The following is a 6526-nucleotide window of genomic DNA, read 5'->3' as shown; positions in this document are numbered from 1 at the left end:
AAAGAGAAAGTGAGAGAGAGAGAGAGAGAGAGAGAGAGAGAGAGAGAGAGAGAGAGAGAGAGAGAGAGAGAGAGAGAGAGAGAGAGAGAGAGAGAGAGAGAGAGAGAGAAAGGGGGGGGGAGGGAGGGAGAGAGGGAGAGAGGGAGAGAGGGAGAGAGTGTGAGAGAATGAGTGAGTGAGAGAGAGATCAGGGGCGTATTTTTTTCTTGGGGGGTGGGAGGGGGCGGGCTCTGATCGTAGCTTTAAAGTGCTCCTAGAATAGTAATTTTCAAAAAAAAAAAATTCTCAGAGAGCTGGTAGCGCCCTAGAAACTAGTTGTGCTTCGTTCTCTGAACGTAGACAGAAAAATGAAGAGACATTAGGAGTGAGAGATTAGGAGTATATTTTTTTTCTTAGGAGGGGTAGGGAGGGGCGGGCTCTGATTTTAAAAATGCTCCTAGATCAGTATTTTTCAAAAACAATTTTCGGAGAGCTAGTAGCTGAAATGACGTCCCTGGGAGAGGGGGAGGGGAGGGAGGAAGTAAGGAAGGAAGGAAGGAAGGAAGGAAGGAAGGAAGGAAGGAAGGAAGGAAGGAAGGAAGGAAGGAAGGAAGGAAGGGAGGGAGAGAGGGGGGAGACAGAGAGATAGAAAGGACTAAAGTGAGTGAGTGAGAAAGAGAATGAGAGATGGAGAGAGAGAGAGAGTGGACAAGTCGAGCGGCCATTGTTGATCCTTGAGTGTACTGTGTGGAATGAGGTGTTCGATAGTTTTTCCCTAACTCGCCATATGACGGGCAATGTAATCACAAGCCAATCAGCATCTATGAGGATTAATTACGTCACCAGTCTAAGTCCAACGCGTTGGAGTTTGTACTCTACCAAAAACGGCTTTAGATGTCTGTTTCTGCCACGCGTTTCGTAGCGCCACCATTTCAATGGAACGGTCCCGATAGATGGTTCGTCTAGCAGACGACGCAACATTGTTTATAAACACAGCTAATGTAGAATGCCAAGAAACCCGCGTTTACTTGAGCTTTTTCTGCAGATGCGCTTCGCCCTGGCCCAAAGCGCTCAGGGTGAATGGTTTCGGCAATGCGCTGACCAGCTGATTATCGTAAACAAACTGCCCTTGCCACTGAGACTTGTCGCGAGAGAGATGAATTGCTTTTCTAACTGAGACTGCAATAAGGGTTCGAAACCAATATACAAGACTTCCATATCACGCACAAATTAATGACTAACAGAAATATAAAGGTAAAAAAATATACATGTTGCAATTTAGATAGATTTACTTTTAAGGCTCTTAGTTGGCGGCCATTTTGGATGCTTACAATCGGGCCGCGAGGCGAAGGGAACTTCCCCCAGCCCTCGCCCTGTTCGCCACGCAGCGCCTCGCGAAACGGCTTGTCAGGTCGAGCGTTCACTTGATGTTGTCGTGTAACGCCCGGTGCACTTTGCCCAAGTGAATGCAGGGCTTCAGATAATGTAGGTTGCTAAGGAATATTTTTCGGTGTGGATTCTGCCATGTGAACTTTTAAGATCAATAGAAACCTAGTGGGTAATTCTTGACTGATATTTTAGTATATTTTCAGCTAAGCAAAGGATGTTAAATGTGAAGAAATATAAGAGCAAGATTCTTGTTTCGTAAGCCTTGCTGCTGAACTATTAATGGGAAATATGATATGTAAAAATAACAAGATTACTGTAAAAGATAAATAAATACGAGCTTCTATAAAAAAAAAAAAACATACTAAAACCAAAAAATGCTCATGTAGGTCAGTGTTTACATTTGATCGTCACCGCAGCACTACAGACAGTTCCGTTTCAGCGTATTCTTTGTACACAGAAGTATATTATTACTTGCCAATGGAACACAAGGTGCAAAGAGCGAAAACAAATGTCCTTATTTATTCATTTGTTCTCCTTTGTTCAGTCATTTGCCATGTATTTCTCAAACTTCGGCTGATAATCGCGCTACGCCCGTCAATAAACTGGAGCCTTTAGCCTGAAGTGATTTTTTTTTTTTTTTTTTTTTTTTTTTAATATACATTAACATGAGAGGGAAACCTTTTGGCGGGTAAGTATGATATCGCCATCTTTATATGTTACACAGATGACTGAGCAAGAGAAAACAAATACGATATTTAACGTATATGGATTGTATTTTTTCTTACTTTCGTTCTTCCGATGACCGGACTATTAAGTAGAGACGGTTCTTTATTTTTCTTTTTTCTTTTTTTTCTGTTATAATTTTTCTTCTTTTTCTTTCATGAAAGCATTTAACCTTTAACAAGTGTAAGCTGTAGGCAGTATAGAAATCGATTATGATATTAAGATTTATTTATCAACAGGGATTCTGTTGTACCTGAATGCACTAGTGTTACCAGCTAAAATCATAGTTCGATAATCCAGACTTTTTATCCAGCGACTGTTTTGGGACACTCGAGAAACACTGGCACTAATTTGTATCTGAATTGTTGCTGAACAGTTCAAGGTTGTATGTCCAGAGCAAGCTGCTTTAGTCTCTTACAAACTGGGTGTGTAATTTAATACCTCGATCAGCCCAATCAACTTTTCGGTTGTCCAGATTTTTAACCTGGAAAATAATAATCCCTACAAAAAGTGACAGAGTAAAAAACAGTTTTTGGAGGAAACATAAATCACAAAGCTACAATGACTTACATGCCCTAGTGTTGTTAGAACCCTGGTCGTCATCCAACAAGTCCCCAAATTCCTCCTCATGCAGCGCCTCGAGAGCTACTTCCAGGACCTCCAATGTCTCTGCTAGAATCACTGCATCATCGGCAAAGTCAAGGTCTGTGAACTTGAAATTACCAATTGATGTCCCACAGGAACTACGGTCCACGGCACGACAAAGTATCCAGTCTATACAAGTATTAAAAAGGGTTGGGGCCAGGATACATCGCTGTCTCACCCCAGCAGACACCGGGGAAAAGGCATCTATATACAGGCCAGACAGCAAACCAATAATCCCAGGAGGGATCCCACAGAGACCCAGTAGGCTCCAGAGACTCTCCCGGAGTCGAAAGCCTTCTTGAGATCAACATAGGCTGCAAGCATACTTTGTTGAAATTCAAGTCGGCATTCCACAAGGATACGAAGTGCTAAGATGTCTACAGTTGACTTCTTGGGTGTAAAAACAAACTGCTCAGGTCTCTGTGCTCGTAAAAGGTGGTCGCACATTCGCGCCAAAAGTAGATGAGCGAGGACCTTGCCTAGTACACTGAGCAATGTAATACTTCTGCCACAGTTCCTTTCGTCCCCTCTCCCTTTCCAGATAGGGATTACCAAGTCCATTTTCCAGTCAGGGGGAATTGTACTAGTCTCCCAAACGGCAGACAGGACTGCATGCAAGATACATATGGCTTTACCTGCCTTCAACAACTCCGCAACAATTCCACATACACCAGCAGCCTTTCCACTCTTCAGCCTAGAGACCGCCTTTCTCACCTCTTCGATAGAAGGTGTTGCCTCACTGATTGGTGGATCATCCACAAGTGGCTGTGTGCCAGCAACAGGAGTTGTGAAGACGGGGAATCTACCCTATACAGTTGCTCAAAGTACTCAGCCCAGCGGGCCCTATAGTCACCCGGCTCTGACAGGATGCGACCATCCTCTGCCCTCACCGAGCCCAGTTGAGAGATGAACTTCGAACAGAGGTCCATCAGGGCTCGGAAAGCAGGTCAAAGGTCATTTTGGGCAAAATGACTTCCAACTCTTCCACGATGCCTCTAATGTACCATTCTTGGTCCATTCTCAAAGAAGCCCCAGCAGAGCGAGACAGCTCCCTGTGCAAGACATGGTTCCCATCCAGTCTGGCAGCACGACTCATCTCTATAGTGTTCAGAGTCTCGTCCGAGACAACATGCCTCCTTCGCCGAGGTCGGACCCCAAGGCACTCCTCAGAAGCTGACAGGATTTCCCGCTTAAAGGTATCCAACAGTTCAGCAGGGTCCTGTAGAGTGCTCGCTATCTGCCGCTGGACATAGTGAGCTCTACACTGGCTGCTGCCTCTTGAGTGAAATGTCTAAAGATGCAATAAGAACCTATGGAGATTTATTTCATGTTTCACTCAACCCTGAAGAGTTACCGTGACATGAAACGACCTCAAAAAGGCATACACACCCCACCACCTGCGCATTTTGCGCATATTGTGTGCAGTTACATTAGGTGTGTGCATTGTGAATCCCTTTTTGTGTAAGCAGTGTGTCCTTTTTGGCAGTATTTGGTCGTTTTATGAGCGCCGAGAGATACATCCTTCCCCTTATGTTGTTAACATAACCATTTTTTCAAAGTATTGACAAAGAATAACCATAGGTATTGATGGGGGACTAAATAAGATAAGATTGTTTTTACAAGAGAGGAAATTGTAAAAAATAAAAAAAAAATTAAAAAAAAATCTGATATTATTCTAGAGTCTTATAAACAAGAAAATGAAACGTAATTTGCGTTTAAAAAGTTTGCATAACAGACAGTAATTGTACACACTGGTAACTCTGGCAGCAGTGGTATCTCGCTGCTTACCCCACCACCACCCCCAACCCTCGCTCGCTTCACACGGTCATACGAGCATGTAAACCCGCACACAAACTGCTGTACTGTTCACAAATGGTTGTTATTAACTGTGGGAACAACTTCAAGCTTTGTTTTAATATAAACACGCAATGTTTAGACAACAGGATGCCTCAGAGCAGGTTGTAAGTGCCCCCGCTCCAGCCACCACAGCAGAATATGGACTTCATGGGGTTTATGAAACAAGACTGCAGGACAAGGAGAAAAGCTTTAATCTCCATGCTAGTTTCTTGAAGACGGTTTCCTCACACTCACGCTGAAGAAACAGCAAATGCAGATACTGAGAATGTTCTCTGCCCACCTGCCGCCCCCAAAGTTGCACCTTCACAGAAAGCTACTACACAGACATCACCACCACCACTCAAGCCCGATGCTACATAACAGAATTTCCGGGGATGAAGACGTCGATAGGACGACTAGGCAACTTATTTTGAAACAAAATGTGCCTTTCCCCTTGAAACTTGGCATGTATTGGAGCATGCATGCAGTTCTACAGAGATGCCCGTGGATGATATTCTGCAGACGCACATCTAGGGACTATGCAACGAAGTCACAGGCAGGAGAGTTGCTCTCTCACAAGCAAATGGAAGGGGAATCCTTTGCTGATTATTGTCTACAGTTTATACATGTTGCATTCGAGGTTGACGTTTGTCTTGAACAATCATATGTCTGCGAAGAGACCCAATTGAAGATGGTGATCCTTATGGGCATAATGGATAAAGAGCTAGTACAGTTCATCAAATCCTTGGATGCGCTCTACAAGACATCGTGACAACCTGCCGGTCATTTGAAGCCGCCAGGAATGCAACTACAGCCATTCACGCTCGACCTGAACAGGTGCTAGTTGTGACAGCATACGAGAGTGCCAAGAAACAGGAGGAACGTGTGAAAATGGTCCCTGATCCTCAAGCGGCTATAAAGCTTGCAAATGTTTGCTAGCACTGTACAAAGCAGCATGATGCCGGAGAGTGCCTAGCTGTTCAGAGTATGTGTCATAGTTGTGGATGTCAAGGTCATATTGCACGCATAGCTAATTTCCTTGCTAGGAAAACTCAGTGTCACTGTTGTTTCCGTTTACGCCACTACGATTCGTGTTCCGGGATGCAGAAGGAATGACACCAGAACTCCAAACGTGGAGCTCTCTGAATTGACAGAACACAGTCTTTATATTGCCAGTCTCCACAGACAGGGGTCAGAATAATTGTCATGTTGGTTTCCTCTCTTTCTCCAACGCAGTTTTCTATTTTCGCTTCGTTTCAACGTTTGTACAATAACTTGTATGTTTTCATTTTCTGCCTTTGTTTTATATTTATAATTATATTTTTCATCATTTTAAACTTATTTTCACTTTTAAGCTTCCTGCATGTTTTACTAATAACATTTGATTTTATTTTTTCTCACTTAAGTTCTGTTTCACTTTTAAATCTTTTACATGTTTTATTTACAGTTTGGTTCAGTTTGACTTGAATTATCTTATATGCTACTTGTGTTTTATTAACTATATTTAATTTTAGCATTATGCCTTTAAGTCTCTTTAAGTCTCGTTTCACTTTTATAGTTTTTTGCAGTGTTTTATTTGTTGTATAGTTCGTTTTTTATCCCCACTAGTTTTGTTTTGTTTTTGGTCTTTTGCCTCAGTTTTAGCCAGTGTTTTTGTTCAACTTTCTCTTTATAAATGTTGTAAGGTTAATTTGTTCTCTGTGAACCACCATCCTGCCAACTACCTCAAACATTAAAAAAAAAAAAAAAAAAAAAAAAAAAAAGGAAAACTTCATGATAATAATCTTGCTGACTCTGCTGAATCACTACAATAGGTCAAGGTACCTCTCGCAGCAGCCGACAACCTCCCTCCAGGACTATGACTTTAACGGCCGACGGTTCAGAGATGGCTCCTGCACTCGGTATATTTCCAACTACTCTTATCTCAGGCAAGCAAACATGTTATGCCTGGATT

This window comes from Penaeus chinensis, chromosome 40 (genome assembly GCF_019202785.1).
Source record: "Penaeus chinensis breed Huanghai No. 1 chromosome 40, ASM1920278v2, whole genome shotgun sequence".
In the NCBI taxonomy this organism is placed as follows: domain Eukaryota; kingdom Metazoa; phylum Arthropoda; class Malacostraca; order Decapoda; family Penaeidae; genus Penaeus; species Penaeus chinensis.
Note: the sequence above shows the minus strand (reverse complement) of the source record.